The sequence below is a fragment of the Tenrec ecaudatus genome, chromosome 11, assembly GCF_050624435.1.
Source record: "Tenrec ecaudatus isolate mTenEca1 chromosome 11, mTenEca1.hap1, whole genome shotgun sequence".
Classification (NCBI taxonomy): domain Eukaryota; kingdom Metazoa; phylum Chordata; class Mammalia; order Afrosoricida; family Tenrecidae; genus Tenrec; species Tenrec ecaudatus.
Window position 1 is genome coordinate 106,790,422 of NC_134540.1, and position 14,960 is coordinate 106,805,381.

Sequence of the window (14,960 nt, forward strand, 5' to 3'; positions counted from 1 at the left end):
AGCTGCTAACCACAGGCCAGCTGTTCAAAACCACCAGTTGCTTTGTGGGAGAAAGATGAGGCTTTCTGTTCCCATAGAGATGTACAATTTCAGAAAGCCCCAGTGGCAGTTCAGAATTGAATTGAATCAATGGCAGTGAGAATTTGCCTATGAAACCCTGGATGGAGCAAGCATGGAGTCCATCCGAGACACCTTACAAGACCTGGTAACTAATGCCCAGCGCAGTCAATGGGAACCGTATGGAGCCCAGTGCTACTCTGACCCACCTTGGAGCTGGCTAGAGAACAACTGGTTGTTCTTCAGCCGTGTGAAGACATAGTAGTGCCAGCTACGTAATAAAAACGTGCCCTCTGTTTAAAAACAAAACCAGTGAACAGATTCAAGACATGGACAAGAGAGCATTAAACCAAGTCTGGGACCCTGAGCAACTAACTGCACAATTCATATAACCTTGAGCCAGCCAGAATAAAGGCTATGGGTAGGGCCGGGGTGGGTGGTTTGAGATCTTCATTGATCTCTCGAAAACAGGGGGAGATGAGGGGGAGGGGCAGGTCCTCAGAGACTAAAAATGATGCTTCGAATATTAGGCTGTGTGTGTGTGTACACGCACACACAATTTATGGCTCTTAGCCACCCTATAGGACAGCACAGAACTTCTCCGTGGGATGTCTCCGTTTGTAACCTCTAAGGAGAGGAGCCCAGGCGGTGCACCAGGTCGCAGATGGAGATGGAGATGCTACCCACCAAGTCAGCAGGTTGGAACCCACCCGAGGCTCCTCGGAAGAAAGATGAGGCAGAAACCAGAAGGGCAGAGCTGCTCTGCCGACTGACGCACTATGAATCAGGAATGACTCGATGGCAGTGGAGTTTGAGTTTTTGCGGAAGCAGACTCCCGCAGAGCCACTGATGGTTTTCAACCTGACATTTTGGTTAACAGGCGAGCACTTAATCAGAGCACCATTAATACGGAAAAATTTAAATCATTAACACCGAGCCGTCCTCCAAAAAAACAGACAAACAAAAAAATATGAGGCTTTCCACCCCTGTAAAGAGCTACGCTCTAGGAAACTCCCAGGGGAAGTTCTAGCCATGAATCAAAATCGACTTGATGGCAATACATTTGGTTTGGGTTTTCTGGTTGCTGGGCATGGAGGTGGGTGGTGGTGTAACCTGGTAGTAAACGCTCATAAATATTAGAACCTTGGAGCGGCTCTCCTCTGTCCTACATGGTCACTGTGAGTCAACAATAACAACAATCTAGAAGTCATAAGAGTCTAAAAAGAAGAAACACTAGAAAAGCAAAACAATGCAGACACCACATTAGAAGCCACAACAATAAAACAAGCACTGAAAACAGCCATGAAGAGCAAGTTTGAGGAAATCACTCATGGGAAGAACTGTAGGGGCAGGAACAAAGACACATAAACAGTGAAAAGAACAGATGCCAGAGGTAGAAAACAGAAGGTCAAATATAATCAAATGTAAAGACCATTCAAAAAGAGTAAAAGCGCTCACACAGAAAAACTTCCCTGGTTCAAAACCAAACTTGAAGCTGCAGATGCAAGTCAAAGGACAATGGCAGAAAACAGCCCATGTCCAGACGTGCTGCAGCTCTCAACGCTCAGAATAATCGAAGAATCCGCTATCAGACTCTGACAGCAAGGTTGGTGAGTGGAAGCCGCCAGTCACAGAGAGAGAAAAGGGGGGAGAGGCGGGGAGCGGTTCTAGCCTCAGAAACACTAAACAGGTTCACTATGAGTTGGCATTAATTTGATGGCAGTGTCTTAGGATGCATTTTTGTTTGGGTTCGTCTTGATGGAGTCTTGGTGGCACAATAGTTAAAGCACTCAGCTACTAATCTAAGGGTCAGTGGTTCAAACCCATCAGTCACTCTGTGAAAGAAAAGTGAGGTCATCTGCCTCCATAAAGATTACAGCCTTGGAGACTCTCTGGAAGAGTTCTACTTTAGGTGGGGAGAGAGAAGGAAACTGTAACAACTACAACACAATGAAAGAGAATGATGAAACATTGTGAAAAAAATAATGCAAGCAATATCCAGAATCATTTCTGTAGAAATTATTAAATGGGAGTCTAATGTGCTATATAAACATTCACTTAAAAATAAATTTTAAAAAACATTTTTGTCTTAAAAACTCCATTAGTTACATCTGATTGAAAAAGCTAGTCATGTACAAGAGAGAAAAACATTAACCTGGTGTGGGAGTTACGTAATTTCATGTCAACTTGTGAAGGGGTGGAGTCTAGGCCTGTCAATCAAGCCATAGCCAATGAGGCTTCTATGTGGGCAATGCCTTCTCTGAGGATTCAGGGAATCCTGTCTTCTTCACTGGTGGTGGGACACACTCTGCTTCATCTTCCTGCTGACAGGACACATTACACAACTCTAGAGCCCTGGAGCTGGAGGACCCAAGCCAGGGCTGAGATGCTTCCACCACCACTGGATCCACAAGACTTTCCCCTCACTGGCCTGTGATCTTCCTACTTTCAGTGTCATTGTATGTGTTTTGTGAGTCTGAAGAGGAACTTACAGAATGGTATCGGACTTATGGACTAATATCAGATTTATGGACTTGATCTAGACTGGGCTGGGCTGTTTTTTCCTAATATCCACTTTCTTATAGAGATCCGAGTGTCTATGAGTTTGTTTCTCTGGTCCAGCCACACTAACACACTTGGCCTCAGCTTTCTTCTCCAAAAATATCCAATGCTAAAAAAGAATCGACACGGAGGCTCCAACAAGGGTTCAAACATGGCCATGATTCCGAGGACGGCACATGACCCGACAGCGCACAGGTCACTATGAGTTGGAACCAACACGACAGCACCGAACAACAACAAAAAGGAGAAGAAATGAAACTCCACGTGCAAGGAACTAGGACCCAAGGACCTGATGCTCGGCCACACTGCCCTTCAAGACATCGGCTAGAAACGGGCATCTTCAGGAAAATAGGAAGGCAGGGAATGCAGGGCCCATGCAGCGTTCTTTAAGTAAAGCAAGTTGCCAATGATATCCAGCCAACCAACACTGTACCAACATAAAACTGAACACTGGCAAAACCACAGTCCAAATGCTGGTGATAAGTACTGAACCCATCTAAATACAGAATATAGTTAAGCGCTATGGGGGATTGCCTATGGGGTCAATGCTAGTCCTTCAGCTTTCCTAGGAGGGGTCAATGTGTCCATCCGAAACAGGTCCTTGCAAGAAAGTATTCCCTTCTCAGAGCTTGTATCTTCTCCCATATAATTGGAGTTTCTGAACGATTTTCAAAATGTTGCCAAAATCACTGGTGGTAACATTAGTAATTCTTTCAGTCTCACTGCGGCTTCCTTCTCTTTGTTTCCACTGGGGTAAATGTTACTTTACAGTCAAACCACACTCACAGAGAGGTTCCAGCTATCCTTTTGAGGGCAGCTTTGACTATGCCAAAGCTGGAGGTGCTCACGAAGTGCAACATTATTGCTAGAGGATGTGATCTGGGAGAGTTTTTATTTCTTGCCAACATTATTGCTAGAGGATGTGATCTGGGAGAGTTTTTATTTCTTGCCTGTACTCTCTCGGCCCTTCCCGGCATTGTTTGACTTTTTCTAATGTAGAAGCACACCTCATTTTATGATGCACTGCTTCGCTGCGCCCCGCAGATAACAAGACGTTTTACAAATGGAATGTGTGTGGCCAGCCCAAGTGGAGCAAGTCTATGGGCGCCATGTTCCCAAAAACACGTGCTCACTTCGCATCTCTCTCCCTTTGGTGACTCTCACAATGCCTCCAGCTGGTGTACAACCCTGCTGCACAGGCCAGCCTAAACCCGCTCCCAGAGACCCTATGAAGGATTTCCAAGGCAACATTTCTGCACAGGAACAGACAGCCTCATCTTTCTCCAGAAGAGCGGCTGGTGGGTTTGAATTGCCAACCTTTCAGTCAGCTTCCAACACTTACCTGACAGCACCACCAGAGACTTTGTATAACCACTACACTCTATAATACCACAGTGGAAACCTAACTTTTTATAGTCATTAGACTATATTACATTATAGCATAAATCTTTTATAAACAGTGTGAAACCAGAACATTCATGTGACTTACTGTATTGCAGAAGTCCAGCACCAAGCCCACAGTCTCTCTTCAGCAGGTTTGTACTGGCACAGCAAGTCTACTGGCATAGCTGTTAAGCATTGGGTTGCTAATCACAGGTCAGCGGTTCCAAACCACCAGCCACTGCAGGAGAAAACGAGGCTTTCTGCTCTCATAAAGGGCTACAGACTCGGAGATGCACAGGGCCAGTCCATCCTGTCCTTTAGGATCGCCGTGAGTTTGAATCGACTGGGTAGTTGTTTGGCTTGATTCGGTGTGCCGAATTGACAACCCATCATTTTCCCGAGTGGGTTCATTTTTAAAACCAACAACGACAGTCTTGGGCTATGCTCTTCTCCATTGCGTCTACCCAGGCAAAATCTAAACTTACGCTTATTCCCATATTAGGATTCCTATTATCCCAACTTTGCAGACAATGAAACCAAAGAACTTGTCAGCAATTTCCCAGGATGTGGCCCCATCGGATCTAGCTTCCCAGCAGGTGGGTTGAAAGAACGACTGAAGCTCATTTCATTCACCCGCGCCAACAGTTCAGTGGGCAAGTAGCATGAAGATGGAGATACCTGCCACATTCGCACCTACGAGATGCAAGAACTGGTTTAACTCTCTCAAAATGCATGCTTGAAAGATATTCTTAAGAGTCTTGACAATGTAATTCTATTTCTAGGAACCTGGCTCCCTAATTCTAGGAATCAAACTCCCTCCTATTTCTAGTCACCTACCCAGAGGCCCCGGGGAGGCAGGCATGGCAATCTGTTTCCCAAAGGGCACAGGCTGGGAAGGCCCTACTCTTTCCACATGAGGGGGCTCCATGGGTCGGCATCAGCTAGACCACAGCTAACATCTAGAACGACCTGAGAATAATCTAAAGGCAGGAGAAGGTATGTAAGTAACGACATTAAGTGGAGAGTTATTTACAAAAACAGGAACAAACCCAGCCAGAAATCTGATGTCGAACTGGGGACTGGTACAACCAAGCATAGCAGAGCCACATGGGGAATCCAAGTGCAGCGAGCCCCGGCACTCCTGGCTAAGCAGCAAACCGCATGTCTGCCACCATCACGATTCCTCCCCAAACCCAACTAAACGGATCGTTCACAGGCAGTCGAGCACAGGAGAGAGAGGTGGTGGCGGAAAACAGAAAATGTCAATGGCGCCTCAGAAGGAGGAGAGGCAGTGGAAGTGTCCACGGACTTCGGGGAGTCCCAGGCGCACAGCGGTTAATACGCACAGCTCTCCTAATCAAAGGTTGAAAGCATGTCTTCCCAGAGGTGCCTTGGAAGAAAAGCCTGGTGATTGAGTTCTGATGCAGCAGCTACGGAAAACCCTATGGCGCAGTTCTGCTCTGACACACAGGGGTGACCAGGAGTCAGAGTCAGCTCAATGGCTTTGTGAGTTTTTTTAAAACCTGGCTTAGAAGAAAGCCCTAATCTCGGTCTATACAGACAGATGACAAAAAACAGCACTCTACATTTTAAGACGGGAATTGCAGTCCCAGGACACCAGTGAAACAGGAGTGGCTGAGAACCTGGATGGTCCTCTGGCGCACACAACCAGACACCCACCCTTCCCCTGGTCTGGCAGGCGCAAGGCATTTGCCTGCTATGTGGATTGAATCAAAAGAAACTCCACTCCAGGGGCAGGGAGCGCCTAAAGTGGTCGTGAGCTACTGTGCACAAAATGGGGATTCAGTGAAAGTTTACCCACCAATTGTGAGACCTCCCTACCTTGCCCACTTCTAACTACAACCCTTAGTGCAAAACTGGCAGGTTCGCTCAGACCCACAGCAGAACATTCGAGAAACCTTCTCTGCAGAAACCCGAAAGCTCAACAGAACACTCCCACAAGCCCCCAACATTCATGAATCAAAAGAGTCGAGTTTCTACCCAGGCCAGATACACAAGGACTGTCAGCACAAACAGTTCCCACTGCCCTTCTGCGGCGTTGCCTCACTCTGAACCAGAAACAGCCAGCGATGCGCAGAGACTGCAGGAAGTTCAAGTGAGGAGAGACTGAGGACGGACCAAATACACGGGGAGAAAGGACCACAAGGGGAGGGGTCTGAAGTAAAAAAATCCAAGAGTGACGATCTGAAGAGAGATACATGGCATTGCAAACATGCAACAAGACCTGGAAACAAACTAGAGAGAAACATTTCCATGTAAAAGCACTGGGAAATTTAAACAGGCTTCTATGTTAACGCTGACAAAATTCACCCAAAAAGTAAAACAAAAAAGGCAAAGATATGAAAAATGTAAAAACAAAAACAATTAAAGGTCAACCCATGAGCTACATCCAAGTATGAAAAAACCCAAAAAAGAGAGAAAACATCTAAAAAATGTTCCCTGATTAGGGGACATGAATCCCAGGCTCGGCTAGTGCCCAATGAAATAACTTCTCAAAAAATCCAAATCGAGGGCACTTCATCTTGAAAGGCATGGAGAGGACTGCACAGTCTCCAGGATGGGGAAAGATGCTAGCTCCATCCGAAAGATCAGGAAGAACTAGGAGGCAAGCAAGAGTTATAGGCCGGAGAAGAGAGGTGCGTCGTGTTATAGCCACAGACAGTCCTGCAACGCCCATGACCTGTGGAGGCGCATGGACACACACAGGCAGGCCGAGCAGGTGAGGGAGGAAGTACTAGTAGGGGGACACACACAAATAAAGGTTTCTGTACGTACCTGGGCACTGACTTTTGCAGGAATTGTATGGGGGCAAAGCCATGAGATCACCTTAGGCATAACCAAGCACTCTGGGGGCTCAGGACCAAGTCTCAGAGGCACCACGGTCAACTGACATAAAACAGATCTCCAAGACACTGTTCTGCATCCTGCTCTAATACAGAGTCCACTGCAGTCTTAAAAGCTTGTGAGTGGCTATCTAAGGTGCGAATATTGATCTCTGTATTGAATGTAAAGAATAATAAAGGAGGAAATCAGAGACACATGGAAACAATTGATCCACTAGACCCCTGAGAACTCCGCCTCCACAAGCCTGAGACCGGAAGAACCGGATCGGTATTTCCCACATGGGTGATACCATCCCCTGGGAGCACTAGACCAATCCAGGGGACTGCACGAACAAGCGCCTCCACTTTCTCCTGTTATGTGGGAGAGTGGGGGAAGAAAGTGGAACAAACCTCCAAATCCTAAAACAGATCAGGCTAACTGGTCGGAGAGGGACAGATGCAGCCTCCAAGACGATGGTCTTCAGCCACCCTTCTGGTCTGGAACCGAACTCAACCACGTGGCTCAATTTTCAGCCACACAGGCGGGGGCGCTAGAGGGAACAATGACACCGGTGAGACAGGCACACTTCAGAAGACCAAAAGGACCAAGTTCAGGACCAAGTTCAGAGGGGTTAGGAAAGAAGGAGGAACAAACTAAAAGAAGGATTCAAGTAGTTAGGCTTCTCCATGGCAATCGAGAACCACTCCCACTGGACCAATGTCTTCGAATCCCTAATGGGTTGTTTTCTGTGGGAAATAATTTCCAACCGTGAATTTGATTGTTATTAAGAACTCCTTGGAGGTCATAAATATTTACAGATATACGAGGTCTCAAGAAATATAACTCCTAAGCATGCACGCACAGAAAGCTACTGGAAGAGGTTCTTGCCCCAAACAGGCGACTAGGTCATGAAAGAAGACATGAGATCCAGCATACTAGAGGCCGAAGCACCGAGTGAAGGTGTGAGAATGCACAGGTGATGGTTGATAGTGCTGGGAACACCACCAAACAACTGCTCTCCGGGTGAGCAGGAGAGCAAACAACCCCAAAGAAAGGACAGGAGGGGCAGGAAGAGTAACTCTGAAAGGTGAAACTGAAATACTGTCTACTCGGCTTCAACGTACTTGGAGATTTTCATGTCCAATAGAAATTCTAGAGATCACTTTCATGAGAGGTGCGATTGAGAAACAATCCATAGTAGGCAAATAACTCGAAAGGAAATATTGTGAAAGAAAGGAATCACAGTGCACTGAGCAGTTCCCCTGTGAGCACTCCGGGATAACGCTGACCAATGGTACATCTCCACACCGGGGTGCCTGGGGAGGGAAGGAGGGCGTAGTTTTGTGTGGAGTGTCACTACAAGCTTGTTAAATTTCATCTTCCATAGTCTTGAGTGTCACTGTGGGTTAGGTGATGGACTGCTAACCACAAGGTCACTGGCTCAAACCATCCCCCCGGGGAATATGACACAGTCTGGTTGTGTTGGGCCTTAGCATCTCAGAAACTCTGTGGAGGAGGTTTACTCTGGCCTGCAGGGTCGAGGAGCCGAGGTGGTAGCCATAGCAGTAGGAAGAGATGTTACTGTCCAAATGTGACCATCGCATTTTAAAAGCCAAAACTCTCTACATGGAGTCGACCGCCACACAGCAGCCCTGCGGGGATCTGCCCCTGTGGGTTTCCCTGACTGTCACACGCTACACAAGCAGAAAGCCCAGACTTTCTCCCTCGGAGCAGCTGATGGCTCCGAACTGCTGACCTTCCTATTCGCAGCCCAACAGCAACCACGACACCACCAGAGCTCCTCGAACGTGACAGAGGAAACATGAAATGACCTGGGCTGTGCTGCCTGACCTGCCCGAGGGTTATCACAACCAGTCTAAAATTATACACACTAGTTCAAAATATGATTCACTCAAGAAAAACTAAAATATTGGGGCACAGAGGCAACGCTTCAACAGCAGCTGGAACGGACATTTGATGGCCGCCCTCGGTATTTCGTCCCACTAGTGATCAGAGATGACTGCTCACACCGCGCTTCGGGCAAATGACTCACACCCTTCAGCTCACGGCCACAGGACAAGCACAGCCCAAACCCGAAGGGTTCGAAGGGCAGGGTCATTACCTCTGGGTATCAAGAACTGGTGGGTGAAGAACAGCAGGGGAGCTGATTTTCATGGTAAAATCCACATTTATAGTTTTAAATGCATGTTTCTTTTACTAAAAAGTTAAGGTAGGACAACAAAATTAAATGTGCAAGGTGATGACAGCCTTTTAATATAGAAGGAAATGGAAAAAATACTAGAAAGAATAGGCACAAACTGCCAAAATGGTGTTTATCTTTAAAGGGTGGAATTACAGGTGTCATCTTTGCATTTCTGTGTGTGCATGTGTTTGCCGCAAAAAGCATGTATTGCTTCTAAAGGTGTTTGTGTTTTAACATAACCATCCCCCACGCACTATCACAGGAATTAATCTATGGGAATATTGGAACGTGGGATGAATAAGGGAGTAGAGTAGTGACTGTCAATGCTCGCAAGAAATCTAGCGGACAAGTTTGAAAACAGGGCCTGAGAAAGGCTTGGGAAGGAGGTGGATGTTCTGAAGCACTGGTGGCAGTGTATACTCACAATGGACCCTAACTGCCAGTGACCCTGTGTCACACAGAGGAGAGATGCCCCTTGGGGTCCCCCAGCCTGGTGTCCTTACAGGAAGACGGCCTGGTGGGTTCCAACTGCACCCTTCTGGTTAGCAGCCAAGCCCTTAACCCCTGTCCCACTGGAGCTCCTTGTATTTAAAATAGAAAAGACTTAACTCGCTCTGTCGGCTGCAGGGAAAAAGCCAACTGATAGTGAAGGGAGGGAGGGACTGCAGGTGGAGCCAGGCTGAGAGAGTGGGATTCAGAAAGTTAGCAAGAGAGCAAGCACTTGCAGTAAGAAGTGAGGAAGGAACCATCAGCTTTCTTCACCACATTTGCTTATGCACCCATTTGTCTTGAGTTTGTGTCAGGAAGGTGAGCATCATGGAATGCCAGTTTAATAGAACAAAGTGTTCTTGCATTGAGGGAGTACTTGAGTGGAGGCCCAATGTCCATCTCCTACCTTAATACTAAACCTATAAATATATGTATCTATTTCCCCATCATCATATATAAATATATTTACATATATACATACCTGTATTTAGACCTCTATAAATGCTCTTTGCCTCCTAGCTCTTTCCTCTATTTCTTTTTACTTTCCTCTTGTCCCACTATCATGTTCAGCCTTCACTTGGGTTTCAGTAATTCCTTTCAGTTACATTGCCCTTGATCAATCCCTACCAGGCCTCTTACACCTTCCTTGCCACTGATTTTGGATCACTTGTTGTTCCCTTGTCCCTGGATTGGTTAAAACCACTTCCTTTCCCCCACCTCTCCCTCCCTCTCCCATGTCCCCCCAGAACCATCGTTCCCATTGTTTTCTCCTTCAGCTTATTTATCCAGCCTATCTTATCTAAATAGACCTGCAGAGATAATATGCACAAAAAAACAAGACAGAGAAAATCAAAACGACAAAAGAAAACAATAACAAAAAAATTAATGACAAAAAAAGAAAAGCCTGTAAACAATTCAAGGTTTGTTGACATTTAAGAGTGTTTTCCGATCGAGTCTGATGGGGTGGCACACCCCGGCCCCAAAGTCTATTTTGGGTATTCCCTCAGGACTTCCTTGCTCTGCTCCCCGTGCTGTTCCGTTGCACACCCTTAGTGTTTAGCCTTGGTGTGGTGGGGTCAGCTGATGGTGCCCGGCTATCAAAAGATATAGCTCTGGGGTCTTAAAGGCTTGCCAGTAAACAAGCGGCCATCTAGCTCAGAAGCAACAAAGCCCACATGGAAGAAGCACACCAGCCTGTGTGATCACAAGGTGTCGAAGGATCAAAGAACAAAAAAATCGTATCAATGTGAGTGAAGGAGAGTGCAGATTGGGACCCAAAGCCCATCTGTAGGCAACTGGACATCCCCTTACAGAAGGGTTTTGGGGAGGAGAGGAGTCAGTCAGGGTGCAGTGTAGCAACGATGAAATATACAACTTTCCTCTAGGCCTTAAATGTTTCCTCCCCACCCCCACTATCATGACCCCAATTCTACCTTACATATCTAACTAGACCAGAGGATGTACACTGGTTCAGATAGGAACCAGAAACACAGGGAATCCAGGACAGATGATCCCTTCAGGACCAGTACTGAGAGTGGCAATACTGGGAGAGTGGAGGGAAGGTGGGGTAGAAAGGGGTGGATCGCTTAGAAGGATGACATATAACCTCCTCCCTGGGGAACGGACAACAGAAATGTGGGTGAAGGGAGACGTCTGACAGTGTAAGATACGAAAAAATAATAATTTATAAATTATCAAGGGTTCGTGAGGGCGGGGAGAGAAAAAATGAGGAGCTGATACCAAGGACTCAAGTAGAGAGCCAATGTTTTGAGAATGATGATGGCAACAAATGTGCTTGACACATAATGGATGGATGGATGGATGGATGGATGGATGGATGGATGGATGGATGGATGGATTGTGTTAAGAGCTGTACAAGCCCCCGATAAAATGATTTTTTTAAAAAGAGTTAACAGGACAGAATTGGAAACAAAGCATGGCATTGACTGGAAGGCAGCCAGCAATCTCTGCCATGGGGGGGGGGGGTGAGGAGAGAGGGCACCACGCAGCGGATGCCGCCCGCAGCGGTGAGCTGTGCCTGTGAATGACAAGTGTTCGTGAGCAGAAGTATTTGTCACAATAACTAAATCTTGAACTCGATGCTTGTAATGGGGAGCATGTCATAACTGGGGTGGGGGGGCAAGGATGGATGCGTTAAATGAGTGTCATCCACTTAACAGAAGAGCATGCATGCACTTTGGTTGCTTTCTGGTTATTTTCTTCTGGGAGATGTGAACATTCTGTCACTTAGATAATGACTTATTCCTCTCCCAAGACAAACATAGGCATACCCACATTAAATTCCTTACAAGGCCTATGTCTTTTCTTGCATAACTTCTCATAAGAACTTCTCTATCTCAGACCTCCAGTTCAGCTGTAGATGCCTTGAAGAGAGAAACCATGTTTTAGATTCCTTTTGAACATCCAACCAAATGCCTCAATAAAGACTGGTCAATTCGCTCAACATGAATTGAATCAAACTGCCTAGACCTCAGTCTTGAACAGACCCTGTTCTGCCTCTCTCTCTCTCTCTCTCACACACACACACACACACACACACACACACGGTTCAAATCACAGCTCCACCAGTTATGAGCCATATATAGTATGTGCTATAAACGTGCTAGTCAGTATCATTCCAGTAGGGAAATGCCAATTTGATGGAAGACTAGGCAGCCTGTTCAAGTGCCCCACAAAAGTGGGCCATCTATCCTGGCATTTCACACAGTGCTTTCTCTAAGAACTGTCTTTGCCAGCACGAACAATGCAACGCCTGTGTACAATGGCACTCTGGGCCCTGCCTTAGAGCCCTTGGTTTTTGTCACTTCTGTCAAAGGACTATTTTATTCACTTTCAAGCTTTCCAAAAACATTTGGAATCTGCACAAAGGAAGAAAGATGAAACTTTCAGGCTGTGATAAGCAAGACTTCTAAGCTTCCACTCCAGGAGTTTACCTTGCGGCTCTCTGCAAATTTCTGTCACAACACTTCGCATGTGTTTGCGAACTCCTGAGACACTCTAGCTAGACTCAGCTACCCCTCCTGAACCTGGTCAACACCTGCTGGGGTCAGCAGGCTCGGAAGGCATTCCCAGCATTCACTAAACACCGTATTTCATTCACTTTAAAATAAAATAAGGCTCACTGTGGAGAACAATGACTCAACCTTGCTTGCTAAATCCCAGGAGGACTTGCAGTGCTTGCTCACAAAGATCAAGGCTTGCAGCCTTCAGGATGGATTACAACTGAATGTAAATAAAGCCCAGCCTCACCATTGGACCAACAGGTAACACCTCCTAATAAGCGGAGAAAAGTCTGAAGTTTTGAAAGATGTTGTCTACTTGAACCCACGGTCAACGCTCAGGGAAGCAGCAGCCAAGAGGGCAAACAACGCACTGCACTGGGCAAATCTGCTGCACAAGATTTCTTTAGGGTTGAAAAGCAAGGACGTTGCTTTGAGGATTAAGGTGTGCCTGACCCTGGCCATGGGATTCACATTGCCTCCTCTGCATGTGAAAGTTGGACACTGAATCAGGAAGACCAAAGAAGAATCAATGCCCTTGAAATAGGGTGCTGGTAAATAACAACGAAAGTACCATGGACTGCCAAGAGGACAAGCAGATCTGCCTGGGAAGAGGTACAGCCAGAATGCTCCTAGAAGCAAGGATGGCAATACTTCAGCTCACGTACTTTGCACAAGTTGTCAACAGAGGTCAGTCCGGGGAGCAGGACATTAAAGGGAAGGAGGAGGGCAGCAGAAAAAGAGCAAGGCCCAGTAACTGCAACACCACAGCTGTAAGGACGGCCATCCACGCAGGGTTTCACTCGGTGGAACAAAGAATTGCTCTGCGCAGGAGCTGACTGGAAGGCACCTAACAATATGGAGGATGTGCAACACTGAGCAGAAAGACATCGTTGTTCGTGTTTCAGTAAACTTCCTTCTGTCTTATCCATACTTTAAAAAACATGCATAATTTGTACAATAGTACTAGTAGTTTTCCTTTTAAATTGTTGTCAAAACACACAGCAAAACTTTCTCACTAACTAAACAATTTCCACACCTACAAGTGGGCAACGTTGACTTCATTCCTTTTTTTTTTTTTTAATCATTTTACTGGGGGCTCGTACAACTCTTATCACAATTCACACATCAATCGAATCAGGCAAGTTTGTACATACGTTGCCCTCATTCTCTTCTAGACATTTACTTTCTATTGAGCCCTTGGTACTAGTTTTTTTCACCCCCACCCTCATACCCCCCAATAGATTGTATATTGTTAGTTTCATCTCACACCGACCGCTGCCTCCCTTCCCCCATGTTTTCTGTTGTTCTCCCCGCTGTAGAGGGGTGTGTGTTTATGTGTAGATCATTGAGATCGGTCCCTTTCTCCCTTCCTCTCCCCCTCTTCCCCCTACCCTTCGGCATCACCATTCCCACTGCTGGATTCTGTGTGTCGTGCATCTTTTCATATTTCACTTGAGGCCACGCACTATTGTGTCCTCTTGTGACGGACTGCTCAGCGTGATGGAGGAATCACAGTATCACACTCTCTGGACTTCCTTGCTCTGTGTGGCTGAATACTGTTCCATCGTGTGTATTCTCTGGGTATGTTTTGTGTATGAACCCGACACTGTCGAGTTGGGAGGAGGGCACCAGGACCCAGGGGCATCTACAGTCACTGGGTGGGCCCACCAGCGGACACAATCACACAGCTGCAGTGGAGCTCTCTGTCTTTTGCTAAAAGAACTATAAATCGGGCTGAGACCAGCTCCGTCTTCGCCAGGAGACTGGTGAGGAACTTGAGAGGGCAGCGTGGGGACAGATCTGGCCTTCATCTAGGACCATCGCCATCACCGTTAAAACTCTCATGGGACCGGATGACCCTCCCTCGTTGTCCACCACATCCCACCCAACCTCGGACCAGTGTGGCGACAGAACGCATCTGCCAGGCTGCCGTGAGGCATTTAGGAGCTCATGTAGACAGAGCTAGACAGCTGCCATGGAGCAGACTGTAACTCTTGGGAACCTTCCATCCAACAGAACAAACGCTACCTGGACCTCCGTCCTCCCCACCATTTCCAGCAAAATCGGCTCAACTCCCCAACTCTCACTGGCCCTCTCCCATACTCCTACAGCCAGGAATCCTGCGGACACCTTTAAAGCAAGCAAGTCAGACTATGCTCTGCTGTGGGCTGCAGTGTTTTCACTGGCTAATCCTCAGAAGCCGATGGCCAGACCTTTCTTAGTCTGGAAGCTCCGCACACGCAGGCCACCCAGATCCAACAACCTGACAGCTAGGTGGTGGTTAACTTATGGGCCTGCTTTTTTATTCACGAAAAGCTATTGTGAGGAACGGTCAGCAAACCCTTCTGATCCGCATTAAGCTTACAAGTGTCATCAGGCCAGGTGCGAAAAGTCTGATG

The 14,960-nt window shown here is 46.8% G+C and overlaps 1 protein-coding gene across 2 annotated transcripts in view; it reads right to left on the bottom strand.

The window, feature by feature from the left end:
- Positions 1-14,960, bottom strand: part of FARP1 (FERM, ARH/RhoGEF and pleckstrin domain protein 1) — a 345,779-nt gene that overhangs the window by 292,302 nt on the left and 38,517 nt on the right. Inside the window, exon 1 of one of the 2 annotated variants that reach the window (XM_075563477.1) lies at positions 7,257-7,393. The exons of the other annotated variant lie outside the window; for it this stretch is intronic. The gene's annotated coding sequence lies outside the window, so the exon portion shown is untranslated. Of the gene's footprint in view, positions 1-7,256; positions 7,394-14,960 lie in introns of those variants that run through there. 2 annotated transcript variants of the gene reach the window in all.